Source organism: Bicyclus anynana, chromosome 20 (genome assembly GCF_947172395.1).
Source record: "Bicyclus anynana chromosome 20, ilBicAnyn1.1, whole genome shotgun sequence".
In the NCBI taxonomy this organism is placed as follows: domain Eukaryota; kingdom Metazoa; phylum Arthropoda; class Insecta; order Lepidoptera; family Nymphalidae; genus Bicyclus; species Bicyclus anynana.
In genome coordinates, this window is record NC_069102.1 from 11,456,796 (window position 1) to 11,474,742 (window position 17,947).

At 36.1% G+C, this 17,947-nt stretch overlaps 1 protein-coding gene across 1 annotated transcript in view; it reads right to left on the minus strand.

Annotated features, from left to right (window-relative positions):
• The window catches only part of LOC112047167 (ras-related protein Rab-23), a 31,350-nt gene that overhangs the window by 12,200 nt on the left and 1,203 nt on the right, over window positions 1-17,947 (minus strand). The gene's annotated exons all lie outside the window — the stretch shown is intronic.

Here is a 17,947-nt window from a genome sequence, read left to right on the forward strand (position 1 = left end):
TCGTCAAAGCGCTTCGTTAGTCGTCTGTTTTTTATAACGAGGTATTATCGCAGTCTCTCAGTGCATAGAGTCTTTTGAAATTACGTAGGTACTTAACAGTCTGGACCGTTTGCATTGAACTTAAAGGACGAATTCGATCCGACAAAGTAAGCCGACTGAATTCCTCCATACTGCCATCCAAGCTCGAACGAGCTCGCTGCGCAGGCCAACGACTTAGGATTATATTAATCTCTATTCTGAGACGACGAGTATCTCGTGGAGCTAATGGCTATAACGAGTAAAATAACTATTTGCTAAAAATTTGGTCGACCAAGTCACAATAGTCAAGGTCCATCAAGGACTCAAATCCGGTAATTTCTAGTAGTTATAAAAAGTTCTTTGTAAATTTTATCTGCATTTAATGATTCTTGGTAGGAAGGTACCACATTTCAAAAGACTACGTAATTCTACTAACAGAGTTGGAAAAAGCGCGAAGAAGCTTTTAATTACCAGAAGTTTGTTAGTTAATAAAAGCTAAAAGATAGCTCTATGTATCTATGATGTTTTTTTTTATTTATTTTAAATATGATCAATCTCATAGTCCCATCGGAGAGTGAGGGAATGGAGAGTGCACCTGTGCTTGCACATACACTTGTGTACCATAATACGAATCCAGGTCCTTTACCGTTTGCATGGTTCTAAGTTTCAAAAGCCTTTTTGACAGCCTCCGTTGCGCAGTGGTATGCGCGGTGTATTACAAGACGGAGGTCCTGGGTTCGATCCCCGACTAGTCCGATTTAGTTTTTCTTATTGGTCCAGGTCTGGCTGGTGGGAGGTTTCGGCCGTGGCTAGTTACCACCCTAACGACAAAGACGTGCCGCCAAGCGATTTAGTTCCGGTATGATGTCGTGTAGAAACCGAAAGGGAAAGTGTGGATTTCATCCCCCTCCTAACAAGTTAGCTCGCTTCCATCTTAGATTGCATCATCACTTACCATCAGGTGAGATTGTAGTCAAGAGCTAACTTGTAAAAAAATAAAAACAAAAAAAAAAAAGCTTTTGGTTTGGTATATATGATCTACGAGGAAAACATCGTAATTCACACACATCGCTATTCGTGCTCTAAGTTCAAAAACATTGTTCCGTAGTCGTTTTGCCTTGGTTTATTGTTCGACTTACACTTACAACCAACGCCAACGTCGGCTGCGTTGGACCATACACTGTAATCTTTGCGTTGGACGTCGCACAACGAGCAAGCCAACGTCCGTTGGACGGCGCATGGGCGAAACGGCCTGGACCACTTGCGCAAAACTTATGAGACGTTAAAGTCAATCAAGCGAGGTGATTTGAAATTATAATTGTGCACAAAGTAGGCGCGCCGCTGTGTTACCCGCCAGATTAACATATTTGAATCATTTACTAGAATTGCTGGTTTTAGTATGTTAATATTACCTACATTCTATGACCGTTGAATATACACAGTTTTGTAAAATTAAAATGTGATTAACATTTATAATTTTAATAAATTGTATTTTTTATGATGAACATTGTTTATTTTAATGATTTAAAATTAGTAGATCCTTCTACCCTGTTCACGAAATCTTAGTAGGTATGCTACGTACTTAAAGGAAAAATAAGCTCAAAAATACGAACGTCGAAACATGTGATACAGGAAGTTCAGACAGACATGAAAAAAAAATCTGTTCTGTTATCCTGCCCCCTGCCCCCATGACATTGCTATTGACAGGTCACGTGATCAAGACCTGTCATTTCCATGCCCATGTCATACATTTTTCTAGTTTTCGAAGCGTTAGCGATCGTAGAAAGAGAATCGACGTGCCACTTGACTGGGGGGGGCTGATCTTAACGGTAAAGAATGTTAGTCTGTAACTAAATCCGATAGAATTCCCTCCATCAAGCAACAATTTCTACATAGAAAGTGTTTTTTACCAGTTTGTAGTTGTACTAAAATAAATAGCAATCTGTAGTTAACTAATCCTAAATACTAAAAAAAACTGTAAGTAAATCCAATGGACTTACCTCCATCAAGTAACAATTTCTACATAGAAAGTGTTTTTTACCAGTTTGTGGTTGGTATGCTACTAAAATAAATAATGAAATATGTACCTAATCGAAATTTAAAAAAAATCAAATATTTAAATTCCCATATGGGAATAGAAACTTACATTGCATACTTCGCGCGAAAGCTATGGATAGAAATTGTCTTTAGTAGACACGTATTGAGCACATAGATAAACAGTATCTATCTACTAAGATCAATGTAAATCGTCTGTTTTCATGGCTGCAATCGAAGTGAATATTTATTTGGTTAGACCGCAGTTCACAAAATGGAGTCGCGAAATTGGAATAGAATTACTAATACAGTTATTTATTTCATACATTCAGTCCGTACACCCTCCTTATAAGGCATCAATCGCTAACGGCGAAACACTTTTTGAATGTTCATAGAAAATTCCCACACATTTTTTCTTAGGCAACTTGTAACTACTTATTAGGAAAGTGGCTATACATTTTTATAGATAATTGTTCAACGGAAATACTTTACCAGCAAGCATTAATGTATGAGAAAGTGACTGGTTCGGTTTTAAATTCATCTATTCAATAACGTGAGCAAAAAAGCAATAGTTAACAAAGAGGTAGTAATAGAAAACTTTGGGTATTCAGCGTAGACCGTATATCTAATGTAAACGTGTTTTTCCGACTATGATAGTGAGTTACTGGTATTATTTGGACTTTTGTCTGAAAATTACTAAAGGTAATTTTATTATTTTACTAGCGACTTCATCCGCGCGAAAGGAGATGGTCCATTTCAGGTCCACTCTTGTAGTCTCATTAAAATTAAAAAAAAAGAAGGATTTTATTAAAATCTATATAAGTGAAAAAATCTAACCTAAATAAAATTAAAACCCAAGTTTTCGAAATAAATTAAGATGGCGCCCATTAAGCCACTATGAGTTATGACATGACAATTGACAGCAAACCTCAAATCGATTATTGCATTGAAAACGGCATCAATCCGCCTATAACTCTTATTAGTGTTGCCTTTCATAGGAGAGAATAAATATTATTTCGAAAAAATTAAAGTAAATTCGTAGATTTGTATAATCAAAAATAGTTAAAAAAAATATTTTCTTTTATTTTCGCCAGGTTACAATGACTGATCCTGGGCTCCATACAAATTTTGGACCATCTCCTTTAGTTTTACACAAATCACTCGGGAGTCATGGATTTTTCCGGGATAAAAAGCCTGTGTGTTCCAGAGTAAAATCTATTTCCATTTAAAATTTCAGGCAAATCGGTTCAGTAGTTGCGGCGTTAAAGAGTAACAAACATCCATACAAACTTTTGCGATTATTATTTTTGTAGGATTTGTTATTGTTTTCTTGTTTACTTTAAGATTTTCTCATATTTGGCTGTGTGTCTTGTCATTATTATTTAATTAAAATAAACATCTAATCAACTGAGAAATGTCATCTACCAACTGTATGATAGCCACAAAAGGTTTTCTGTACGCACCGGATGACATTTGTTACATCGAATCTCGATTTCGTATAATATTATGTCAATAAACATAGTCAAAGTTAGTCAATTTGCTAGAGTTTGGCTAATGAAAGTAGAGCAAACTCAAAAAAAAATCTACTAATCTTTATTAAAAAAACGTTTAAGTGTGAAAACATTACTACATAATTAAATTGAAATTATCAAACTTGAGTTACTTAAATATTTGAATCTATACTTTATTATAAAGCTAAAGAGTTTGTTTGTTTGTTTGATTGAACGCGCTAATCTCAGGAACTACTGGTCCGATTTGAAAAATTCTTTCAGTGTTAGATTGCCAATATATCGAGAAAGGCTATAGGCTATATATTACCTACTGGAACGAGGATAAACGCGGGTGAAACCGCGGGGCGTCAGCTAGTGACTAATAAAATAAGTCTGGGATCACGTTAAGCCGTTGGTCCCAGTATGATCGTAAAAGAATCACAGTTAACAGTGAGACTTAAGTCAGCCATTGATGGTCAATTATTCTCACGATTCTGCAGCGCAAACGGCAGCGAAGACGTTTCATAAGTCGAGCCGTCATGCGCGCAGCGACCAATACACGATCAGTTATAGTCGTGGGTGTTAAAGAAACGTGAGAATTGATCGTCAATGGCGTGCATTACAGTTTACAGGACCCGTGTGTATTGAATCGTTAGAAATAACAGGCGTGCTACAATGTAGCTGTATACTAAATACTCGAATGTCACCCAGTGTATACATTCACGGAAGTGTCCGATGCATCGGTTATAATGTAACACTCGCAAACAATGCCATTCGACCTGGATGTACGCGTAGCTTCCGCGGCTCGAGCTAATGCTCTTTTGTTTTTACACTACACAATTATATTTTGATCATTATCTACCGCCAGAAACGTTTGTTGTCTGAAATTTTCGAATGTTGAATAGTTGAGAGTTCGTTTTTTTAAATAAACAATTAAGTTGATGTCGCCTATTGTTTCTGCATACCTAAAACTTGTAGTAATTAAGTTATAACTATGAATGAGAAAGTTTATTACTGTTATCGCCGCGTTACAACGACTTGCGGTACGGACGGCTACAGTGTGCTCGTGGCGTTCGAGCAGTCCAGTCCACATCTCTTGTTGTGTAATTCTTTATGGGTTACTTGGTTGATAGGCGGGGAGAGTGACTTGAGTGGAAAAGGGGAGTGTTAGATATCTGTCAAAGGCGCCTTTAACCCTACTCACATCGTTCACAAGTACGTGACTTCACTCAAGGTCATTCTCTGCCATTCTAGGGTCTTATTTTAATTACAGTTTGATTTGTTAATTAAGTTGTCCTGACAAGTGTTGTGAATCATAACCTTTGTTCAACATTAGTTTTCTTATATTTGTTATACCTTTGAGTCTACTAAAATTACCTACTAAATCTAGCCATTACTGAAGAAATTTTTATTCCAGCATCTCATTTAACGGGCATGTATCTACGACTCATACGTCAATATACAGCTGCTGACTGAAGATGCTCAAAACATTCTGAAGTCTTAGTCATACCTAATTATTTATCTATGGACATGACAAGGAGACTTTGAGCCCTTGATAGGTAGGCTCAGACTAAATACATAAGGACTAGTATCGCACCCAAATTCACGAACAAAATTTTCTGCCATATTCTAAAGAAAACGAGCTTAGATTTCCACATATCTTATACTAAACTAGCAGTTTTTGTTCGTTTTTTACACCATTTAACTACACAAAAAGGTATTTTTACGGAGGTTTTTAACCGACAGACACGATTGTAAACTATGAAACATCGATTCTATAGAGACAGTGTTTATAATCGCATAAGATCGTTGATCATATACTTTGACAAAAAAAAATAATGTCTTGCGAGGCAAGTCTTTATCTAATTAGTCTGAGTAGGTAGGCGCTAAATTGTTTTTTTATAACAAACTGAGCGTGCGTGCGTGCATGCGAGCGTGCGTTTCTGTGTGTGTATGTTTGTTCCTCCTTCACGCTGCAGCTACTGAACCGATTTGGGTGAAATTTGGAATGAAAATAGATTTTACTCTTTATTAACACATATTTTTCATCCCGGAAAAATCCAAGGCTCCCGCGGGATTTTTGAAAAACTGAAATTCACGCGGACGAAGTCGCGGGCGTTCGTTAGTATTATTATACCTTTTTTTATTATATTACTCAGAAGAGATTCGTATCTGTATTTAAATGAAAATATGTTAATAACATAATATATTTACCGGTTTTAGTAAAATTGTTTAAGTCGTCGTCGTCATCAACCCATATTCGGCTCACTGCTGAGCTCGAGTCTCCTCTCAGAATGAGAGGGTTTAGGCCAATAGTCCACCACGCTGGCCCAATGCGGATTGGCAGATTTCACACACGCAGAGAATTAAGATAATTCTCTGGTATGCAGGTTTCCTCACGATGTTTTCCTTCACCGATTGAGACACGTGATATTTAATTTCTTAAAATGCACACAACTGAAAAGTTGGAGGTGCATGCCCCGGACCGGATTCGAACCCACACCCTCCGGAATCGGAGGCAGAGGTCATATCCACTGGGCTATCACAGCTCTCATCTCTATCACAGCTCTCAAATTGTTTAAGTACCTATAAGTTATTATTTAGTTACTTTGTTACCTAAATTGAATAATGGTAACGATGAAGTTACGTTATACTTTAAGTAATAAAATGTGTATTAATTTACTCGCAGCAGTTTACCAGTTACTTCTAATTTTAATGAGATTCATACTAGCTAGACTTGACGCTATAAAATAACATTAAAGTCATCAATCAAGGTCGGGGCCCGTTGCTTTCGCTTACATAAATCATTGCCTTTTATATAGCTAATTCTTAACTATTCTAGTTAGAGCCTAATCGTAGTCTTTAGATCAGCGACTTTTAAAAAAAATTGCGAGGAACTAAATAGGTAATAAAAAGAATAGGACTGGTAACACATGGGTATTTTGTTGTTTATATAATTGTGATCGATACTGAAGCCTAAAATACTTTTTTGTTATTTTTTTCTGTCTGTCTGCCTTTTTGTGACCGGGCATAACGCTGAAACCACTAAATGAATTCAAATAAAACCGTGCCAAGTTTTTTTTTGTGACCATAATACGAATAATAATACGAAAATAAAATAAGAAACGAGTGAAGTAGGGGTAGAAAGTTTGTATGGAAAGTCATACCATCATACATATCAGTTAATTTTTCTAGGTACATTTGTAAATGTAAAATGATTAGTGGACTATTTATTAGGTATACGTTATAAAGCCTGCAAATATATAAATAGAAGGATGTGAAATAGGGGTTGAAAGTTGACATAGATTTTTACGCGGACGAAGTCGCGGGCGTCCGCTAGTAGGTAATAAAAAGAATAGGACTGGTAACACATGGCTATGCAGTAATTTATATGTATATATCTAACATTTTGTCAATTGTCTATTTGTATCTACATTTAATCTCTGATACTACGAACATTTTCTAACTCTTCTGTTTTTTTATACATTTTTTAATGGTGTCCTAAAGATTGAAAATGGCTTATCATCCTCTTTTTATCATCTCAGGTTTTAAAAACACAAAATAAGTAGGGGTATTCCAAAGGGACAGCTGAAAAATCGAAATCATCTCTAATGGGTTTATTTTTGTGGTAGGAGGTGTGAAGAAGTCAGCTAATATAGGCACAGACATTGGTAATAAAGGTAGGATATAAGTTACATATTTCGTGGGCTTAAGAAATCATTATACTAGTGAAGCTTCGAGCGCCGCCAGAGACTTTCTACTATAGTATAAATCTTTTGCGCCGCCGTATTGGCCTAGGCTGAATTAGCTGATATGCCGAGCGTTTTTCATTTATCCCCACTTCGCAGCCAGCTGTAATGTGACATCTGACATGCGATAGATAGACGAAAAACTTTGGGACAATGAACAAAAGTTTCGCTTCAAAAATCAACCTGTCTGTTGTAAAATACTATGGCGGTGGTGTATGAAAGTTGTATTGAGCAATATCCGGTTGTCAATAAAGTTGTTAAGCATAATAAAACTTTAGTAGCACAATCCGGCGTTTATTGGCACGTAAATCTGAACACCTAGGATCAGGCAACAAGTCGTTGTGTAGGAAAGGACATAATTACTGCGGCGTTGTAAGCGCGGGTGGTCAATCACCTTCTAACGGAGCGCTTGCATCAATTCAGACTAGTGTTACCATGTCTAACGCAAATTGTTGACCATCTACGTCATCCCTGCAACATCCTAATTTTGAGTGCCAAGTTCGAAATATCATCGAGATGATTTTGAGCTCTTTAAGACTTTTTGTAGATCTATGAAAGAGGAATATTATTTTGTTATATTTCGATTCGAAGGGATTAGGTAGCAGTTTAGATTTAATACATTATGGAACTTAATGTAAATTTATTCTAATAACTAAGTATACAAACCATGCCCACATGGTTTGCTAGCCAGGCTGAAGAACCTTTGCGCAAAACATAAGCCAGCTATTTTTTCTTTTCGATTACATTTTAATTGATTTGTTAATTAAGCTGTCCTGACAAATACTGTGAATTTGTTCAATATGATATAGTGTTTTTATGTTTAAATCCACTTCTGAGAATCCTTAATTACCTCCATCTAAACCTTCCATAAGAATATATCTAATATTATAAAGCTGAAGAGTTTGTTTGTTTGTTTGTTTGATTGAGCGCGCTAATCTCAGGAACTACTGGTCTGATTTGAAAAATTCTTTCAGTGTTAGACAGCCTATTTATCGAAGAAGGCTATAGGCTATATATCATCCCTGTATTCCTACGGGAACGGGAACCACGCGGGTGAAACCGCGCGGCGTCAGTTAGTTCTAATATATTCCTATTGGGGGAAATGATAAATATGACAATGCCTTCATTAGATTTTGACTTTGTTTTATAGTTTATCGAACTACGTGTCCATTAAAATCCAGAAGCACAGTGTCCCCAACGTCGACATCTGCGCGTTAACTCTTCATTGTCTCGACAACATCATTACATGCAATGCTCACCGGCTCATCGCCAAACAACTGTCGGGAAACGGTTCCGACAACAATCACGTGAAACCGGCGACACGTCGAACAGTGATATAACGCTTGGATTTCATTTGCATTGTCTTTTGCTCTGCGAAATAAGGTTAATCGCCAATGATATTTTATACTTTAGACATGTTACGTGCCAACAAAATCACAGCAAAAAGTCATCGGAACTCAGCTACTCCACTTTATTTTTATTAAGAAATTATATTTAATGTGTCTCAAACGGTGAAAGAAAAACATCGTGAGGAAACTTTGAATTTTAACTTAATTTATGTGACGACTGTCAATCCGCATTGGGCCAGCGAGGTGTACTATTAGCCTAATCCCTCTCATTCTAAGAGGAGATCCATGCTCAACAGTGAGCCGAATATGGGTACTTAACTAAGACGAATGCTGATGATTTATTTATTTAAACAGCGTGAGTCGTTTATGAATGAGCGTCTTTGCGACGCGCGGCGCGGGGCAGGGTGATTGTCCTGGCGAATAACCTTGGATAAGTCCTAATTCCGGGAGCTCACCGTTACTTACGGGCAGTTTCTTCATCGCAAGTAACAGTCAAAGTAAAGTCATAAATCAAAAGTGACGGTCTTATTCACTGAAAAATAAAGTCTTCTTACTACTTAGTACTTTTACTATTACTTTAGCTTTACATGAAGAAACTGGCTGTTAGTGGGGCACTTGATTCCTTTTTTAAAATTTTTCCTAAATTGGATTCTTGCCTTTTTTGTCAAACTTACAAATCGAAGATTTTTAGCGTTTAGAATTTGGAATTTTACTTTTGGACATTTTGATTGGTATTTTTTTTATTGAGAAAGAATAACTTATAAATAATAAAATGCAGCCAGTATTCTTGCCACCATTCCACGTGGGCATGATTTGTGTAGTTATTAGGATAAGTTAGCATAAGTTCCTTATTGTATTCTTTCTCCTTGTGCACATTTGAATCATGATTAGAAATAAACATGTGCGTATTTACATATCATGTTATTATGAAAGCTCTGTAAGCTTCCAGCCTTCCAGCCTTTCACTACGCAGTTACTCATATTTATATAATAATTAAAATTAAACAAATAACCTCTTAATAAAAATACAAGATAACTAATCAAATAGCAAAAATCAAACAAAAGTCGGGTCGATTGACTTGACAAGAGACTCGCAAAAGCCACGTTTGTATAATGCTTATGAATAAATGATTGGAATGCAAACACAACATCGCATCACAATGTTTGCTCTGCCATTAGTCTGCTTTACATTCACCAACCTGATTTAAATTAGCACTAGCGGACCCGCGACTTCGTCCGCGTGGAATTCAATGTAAACTTTCAAGCCTTATTTCATCACTTTAGGGGTTCAATTTTAAAAATTTTTGAATCCCATTATATTTCTTATTTCTTTTTATGGTTTATGAACAAATTTTTAAAATTGTAACTCTAAAAATGAAAGACTTTCTATACAAAATTTCAACCCCTAATTCACCCCCTTCTTATTTTATTTTCGCAATAAAAAGTATCCTATAACCTTCTCCGTATTATGGTCTTAAACCGTGCCAAGTTTCATTTGAATTCATTCAGTAGTTTCAGCGTGATGGCCGAATAACAAAAAAACACAGACAGACAGACAGACATAAAACCGTAAAAAAATATTTTTAGCTTCAGTATCGATTATAGTATAATGCCCCCAACAAAAATTTTCAAAATATCTTCAATGTACAGAATGTACAAAATGTACAGAACTCGTATTATAAGTATAGATTCTAGATGGCGCTGTCGTCCGTTATGCCACGGTAACGATTGTTGTTACAAATGGTATAAGTAAAATCTCAAATTGCGAATAAATGTATAGAATTCGACCAGTGTTATTATAAGTATAGACAGGCGCATGCGCGCGACTTTGCCTTCGAGGTCCTAACATGCGACAAAACGATCTCGTGTAAACAATTAGACAATCAAACAATACATAGGCCTTTTCCCTCTAAAGGTTTAAAAAACCAGCACCGGAAGAGGTACAAGTTAAGTTTTTAAAAGCATACCTGCCTACCTGCTTCTTCAGGTATTATTGAAGCATAGGTAGCAGTAGCGAAGACTGAAATTTTCTCCGGTTCATTTGGTATTTTGTGTTTTTGACGCTCAATTATTTACGTCCGTTGGTCTATTGTCCCACTCCTAATACAATCTTGTTTATAGTTGGAGGGAATGGGAATATTGGTCATATTTAAAAGATTATAAGATAAGATAAGATAAATATACTTTATTTGCACACCACAAAGACAAAAACAAGTGAAATAAAAAACAAATTAGGAAGAGATCAGCATACAAAAGGCGGCCTTATCGCTAAGTAGCGATTTCTTCCAGGCAACCTTCGGTTTAGGAAAACTTAAGGACATTATGGCAAATATTCTTTTTTAAAAAAAAACAAACTATAGCAAACGAAGTACGAAGTTTGTATGAAAGCTATGAGTTCCTAGAGTCAGTGTTGATATAACTGGCTCGTAACCTCGTTTCATAGAAAGTTATTGTTGACTTCGAGTTTACTTCTTCTTATTATTAATTCACATTTCACATAAACATTTCTAAACTCTAAAGGTGATCAATCATCATGTATTGATATACCTACTGATATGGTTACTAGCACGCGGTTTCACCCGCAAAGTTCTCGTTGTCATGGGGATACGGGGATAAAATATAGCCAATGACACTCACAAATAACGTGGCTTTCTGTTAGTAAAGGAAATTTCAAAATCAGTTTTTAGAGATCCAGAGATTACCCCCTAAAACCTCACAAACTGTGCGTCCCGTGCGTGCGTAATATAAAAGAACCTAACTATTTACGTGTCAGTATGTAGTAATTCTTCTTTAAAGCGGAAATTCTTCAAAGGCTGCCTATTTCTGGTTTCTGGCGAAATTCGGCAAAAATTTAGTCAGTCAGTAGTTATTTAAAGTTTGAAATCTTTAGCGAACCGTAATTATTGTATCTCGACAAACAACATGGTTTCGTATTTCATAAGTTACCTGTCTATGTTACAGAGAAATATTTTGTACAAAAATTCGTAATAGTGTTGGGTCGTTGTCCAAGTGGTCACGGTTAGTGGTCGCGCCCACGCCGCGGTATCTACGCATCTCCCGCTAACATCGCGTCCTACAGCGAAGCATGGGATTGCATAGCTACTAATGTTAAATTAAACTTCTATAGATATCAACCTATTATAAAACGATGTCCTATGTCGCGTTTGTCTGCCTGTACACAATAAACTTGAAAACTACTGAAATGATTGCATGCTGTGTTTATCAATATACGAGTAGTACTATGAGGACGGTTTAGGTACTTAGTTTGCCAAGTTTTTGTGTAAAGTATCGGAAAGCTCAAGATTTGCGATATTACAAAACGATGTAGTGTGATATTCATCTTTTATAGAAAAGTTTTACCGAGGCGAAGTCGTGAGCGTCTGTAAGATATAATTTTAAATACTTATAACTTTCCGGTTATTTTGCCATCATTGTCAACCCATATTCGGCTCACTGCTGAGCTCGAGTCTAACGCGCGTCATATATTTGTCGCTTGCAAATAAAACAATTTAACATAACATTTCAAATTAACCCTTCTCATACTGAGAGGAGGCTCGTGCTCAACAAACCAAATGTGGGTTGTTGATGATGATGTTCAATTTTAAAATTATTAAACCGACTACCGTTACCGATCCACAGTGCCCAGAGCCCAGAATACATATAATATTATCTGGGTGGCGATATCTTTACTCTCTGGTAATTTATGTAACTAACTAATATTATTATATTTTACTTCTTACTTAGTACATTTTATTGGCTGTGTTTTTTTGGAAAAATATAATTTGGAATAACAGCAAGCACTAACCATGTGACAGCATGGACTAACAACTACCTAACGAAGTTGATAGTCCATGCTGTCACACTAGTTTTCCTTACTTTCTCATCACTTTGACGTAACATTGCGCCTTGTACACTTTGTTTATTCTCAACACGACCCCGTAGTTCATATGTAGAAATATGCGCATTGTATGGTATTTGTTCCAAGTTCATTCAAGTTTTGTAAAAACTAAGAACAGGTAGTGAGGGGCAGATGCCCGTACACCTGCCGTTGCTATGCGGGACGGAACCTTCGTGAATGGTCTCAGACCAATTATAGAAGGACCTGTATCGCACTCATAGTCACAATCAAAATTGTCTGTCATTTTCTGAGGAAAACGAGCTTAAATTTGGTATATATCTTATACTAAACTAGGAGTTTTTGTCAGTTTTTTTACACCATTCAACTACACAAAAATGTGATTTTACGGAGCTCTTTAACCGACGAACACGATAACAACTATTTAACATCGATTCTATAGAGACAGCTTTTATAATCGCATTAGATCATTGATCATATACTTTGACAGAAAAGTAACACCTAGCGAGGCAGGTCCTATACAATAGTTGGTCTGAGTGAATGGTGTACGTTTCTTGATATCATTACAAAACCAAAAGAACTTACTATTTACCAAGTACTTTTAATTTTTTTTAAGTGATAAGTTCTTATGGGAAGGTAAACCGCTTCGCAACGTAACGCGTTACGACGCCACTCTTTCTGGCTTCCCTTTCTCTCATGCATTCGGCAGCAAGCTTAAGTTATCACTTACTTGTATGTCGAGCGTAAAGAGATGCAGCAAGCTTAAGTTATCGAGGTATGTCGAGCGTACAGAGATGCACAATTTTTTTTTCTTTTTTTTCTCCTAAATAGAATAGTAGCCATATTTAAAAAAATAAGACCTGTGTTAGAAGTGAAGTGAAGAAGGTACGACAGTAGTCCAGCGGTCGAGGATCCAGCTATTAAGGATGCTTTTAACATTTTTTGTAAAATTAATTTTCTAAAACGATTTTTATTACTGTCAGTAGATTTGTCTTTACCCCGAATAGCACCAACAGATTACCTATAAATTATAGGAAAAATCAATTTCACGTGAAGACGACTAAGATCAGTAAATTATGAAGTTTTTTAGACCTTCGAAACCTCAAACTCTAGAATTTAAACATTATAATCGACATCCTGCCGATTGAAATCCGAAAATCAAAAATCAAGGGAGGTATCAACTGAGGGTGACCACAAAATGGGTTTTAATGGAGAAGTCCCATTTTCCCCAGCAAATCAGGGATCTCTAGAAGTTTCCCTGCTCAAAGGCCCTCATGAAATTCCTAAGCCACTAAAGCGAAGAGTTTGGCAGGAAAATAGGAATCACATGTACCTCTCGTTTTAATTGTATTTACTTGCTGCATTTTAGAGTTTTATTGCTTTTAAAGCAGAAAGCAATTTATTCAATATAGTTCTGTAGACTGCTATAAGTGATTAATTCAATTTTCTCGGTGTAACTCTAACAATTTTGATAAGGTTGCCTTCGCCCTAAGCATGACACGAGTTGAGTATGACAGACAACGATGGACGACGACTATAGGACGATGACCTATTCGTACTTGATCAATTTCGCCCTATTAGGGTAAGCTATTTGATGAAAAATTATTACTTGAGGATTAGATAAATGCACAAACTGCAAAGCCACAGTGAGAAAAAAGGCGAATAGAATGTAATAACATCGGAAAAGTAGGTGGGTAACTACTAACTCTCGTCGCATCTCCGCCGCACGCGACTTCATTTTATTTGTTGATTGCCTTTTTACAAAAAGTAAAAGTTACTTTCACTACATTTTATTGCATATGTACCTGAGGTATTTCGTAGTGTTTGTCAATTGATTATGTGATTTGACAGTTGTTTATAATTTAATCAGTTGTAGTATATCATATTAATCCTACTAATATTAAAGGGGTATTTTAATATTAGTAGGATTAATATAGGCATATTAACTTGAAAAACTGACAGTTATATGAATGTTTGTTACTCTTTCACGCCGCACCTACTACCGAATTAGCTGTAATTTGGAGTGAAGATAGATTATAACTTGGTTAACACATTTATCCCAAGAAAATTAAATTACGTACATACGTACAATATCCGCCACGAGAAAATCTTCAAAGAACTTTTAACGCCTAAGGTAAAGGGATGAATGTTGATAATATGAAGATTTATTTTTAAAGAAAACGGAATTCTCCTCGGCTGAGACGCATTGCGTACGACCGCGGAGACTCCAAAAAAAGGAAAGTGTAATTTTTCTTTCCGTAACTTCATAAATACATGCCAAATTCACGTTCAAGTTTGAAGGCGGCGCTAAACAGGTGTTATGTTCATTTAAGCCGTTTCTAAAATTAACTACATGACTGAACTGTCTGAAAACTTAAATCTTTATGATATTCTTACATGGCTTAAATTATTACATCACTGGGTTAGCACCGATTCCACTTCCGGCTCAAACTGACCAGCAGGTAGTTTTTTATGTTTTTGAAGTCGGTTGAATTTTTTACCAAATTTTTTGAATCCAAATCTCTCCGTATGTAGGGTCTGCCAATTTGAATTGGGCCAGCAAGGTGGACTATTGAATCCTCTCAGAATGAGAGGGGTTAGGATAATTTCTAACCCCTCTCATTCAGAGAGGAGACTCGTGCTCAACAGGGGTTGGTGATGATGAACGAGAACTATATAGAGAAGATTTTTCGAATAAAACGGAGAAAATATTTTTTGTACTTTAATTTACCCACTGTTTAAAGTGAACGATCTCCCTGGCTAAAATGTTCAGGATTCATCTAAATGGGTTTAGGTAAGATTAGGTAACTAGCCACGACCGAAGCCTAATTCAAGATTTCCGGCCGCCCAACCAGTTTATGACGTACCGCCATCCGATTTGACGTTCCAGTACGATAATTAAGAAACATATAGATACGGTAAATATACCGTACTCCTTCCAAGTCATCTCGTTACCATCCTAGACTGCCTCGTCATTTACCATACCATCAGGTGAGATCTCAGTCAAGCGTTAAATTGTCTATATAAAGAAAGACTAGGTAATAGATGATATTCTCACGGTGACACGTACGATTCTCTGCAGTATATTATATTGCTCTAAAAAGACGGACGGCTTCGTGTGTGTGGTAATTATTTTTAGGGACTTGCACATTACGCGGCCAAGACCACGATCATGACAAGTGGTCACAACGACCATGTTAACTGAAGAAACTCTTTGCTTCATTAATATAGCCTCAATAGCTTCACGGTAAAGTAGCCAGAGTCATCACCCGCCTTGTGGACTATTGTCGTACCTTCTCCAGTTTTCTAACACAGTCTTTTCCGACTAGTTGGAGAGAAATGGGAGGGAATACTTAAAACATATGGCAAATATTATTTAAAAGGAATAACGTGATATCTTGTACATCACTATTTTGCATGAGGCAATTTTTTTTATCTTTCAAAACAGAATCCACGTTTACAGCCGGTCGTATATGGCAGGTCAATCTTTTGCGACCACGGCCAACGACTAGTCTTGTTCGTGGTCGCATAGTGCGCGAGTTCCCTTACTCACACTTGTATGGACGTATAGGACCTGTTCACGGCGAACGGATCGAAACTTGTTAATTAACGAACGTGTCGCATTTTGGGTAGATCAAGTGGTGAGTTGACCTTGTTGAAATGAACAGGGAATAAGATATTTTATTTTGTTGTTTTAAAATATATATGTCACCGTTAAATTGTAAAATACAGTTAGTTTATAATCTCACTCGCGATATTGTAATCTGTCGATATATTGTGAACATACTGATTATTTTTTTCTTCGATTTGATTGTAAATTTTTCCTATTTTTATTATGCCAGCTGTAATATTTTTATTTATGTTTAGTTATTATAGAGATACAGAGTAGCGTGGTAGGTAATAATTTCGTATTTGCTCCACTTGTCTATGAAAGTTAATATTTTTAACAAATTAATATTCGTTAATTTCTATCGTAGAACCTCAATATATTATTCGTGCTAATTTTAATAGCGCTTTTAAATATATAGTAGCAATGTAACTTTCACGTAGCCCATAATGGTTATTTTAAATCTGGAATTTTATACATGTTTTAACTGGCCCCTTAATAGTAAGTAGAGTAACCACAACATTAACAAAAAATGTATATCTTTTAGGAAGATATGTCACCCAGTACGACCGTGTAATAAAAATTCGTCTTCATTAGATTCTTTAATTTACATAAATAAGTTATTATTCGTACGTAGTAATTTCGTTGGTAAAAAGCAAATATTAGAAAACGTGTAGTGGTTTGCTTAATAAGTGGCTAACCTTGGATCTCACAATCCAATCATGCGGTCTTAGATTCAATTTGGACCAGGAGATAAACCATCCGAATTTGGGAAAACAGCTCTCCTACACCCCCGCGGAGAGCTCGTTAAGCCGTCAATGCCAGATATCATCATTAACATCAATTAATTAAAACCTAAAACTGCCAACTCGCGTTAAAGCAGCATGACGAATTTGGGCCATTCAAAGCCCCTCCCAGATGGAGAGAAGACCCTGCAGTAGGTCATTCAAATAGGATAGGATATCAACAGAATTTGATATCAACTGATGTGAACAACTTATCAATTTACAATTCAATACAAAAGAATCAAAGATGACTTTGAAAAGTTGGTCATTATCAATTCCTCACGCATCAAACGTGTGATACGTCTCGACTTCGGGAATGTTGGTGCAATTCCATTGTATTCTTATTTATTGTCCATTAGGGATGTGTTATAAATAGATAGTTGAGAATGAACGTAAAAAATAAGAATAGATATCGATAGATATAAATATTTATAATTTAACTTGTTAGGAATATAAAAATTACATATTCACTCATCATTCGTCGTTAATTATAATAATTAGGTGTATAATATAAAATTGAAAATTTTGAAAAACCCCCGTAGGTCATTAAGTTATTGATTACACTCTTGATCAAGTCATTAATATTATCTTTCAGTGCGCATTCATTTAAGTATATTTGCAGACATTCGGTTATTCTTCCCCACTTTCAACTCCCAGAACTTTTTGAACAGCTCAACCGATTTTCGTCAAACATATCTAAAAATACTCGCCGTAATACTGTAAGTCATCTTTCATTAAAAAAAAACTAAATTGAAATCGTATCATCCGTTCGGGAGCTATGGTGCCACAGACAGACTGACAGACAGACAGACGCGTCAAACTTATAACACCCCTCTTTTTGCGTCGGGGGTTAATGACATTTTTTAACTATTAACGATATAAAAAAAAACACGATTGTGTAGGTATGTATATACAAAAAGTCATAAGTATAAATTTTGTTTGAAGAATTTGAATAGAGCGTGTGAATATAAAAGGAAATGTTTATCGTGTCCAATCTCAAGACAGAAAAAAAAGATTACGGTCTGAGTTGTTTATTTGTTCCGTCATATTTCATACCGGC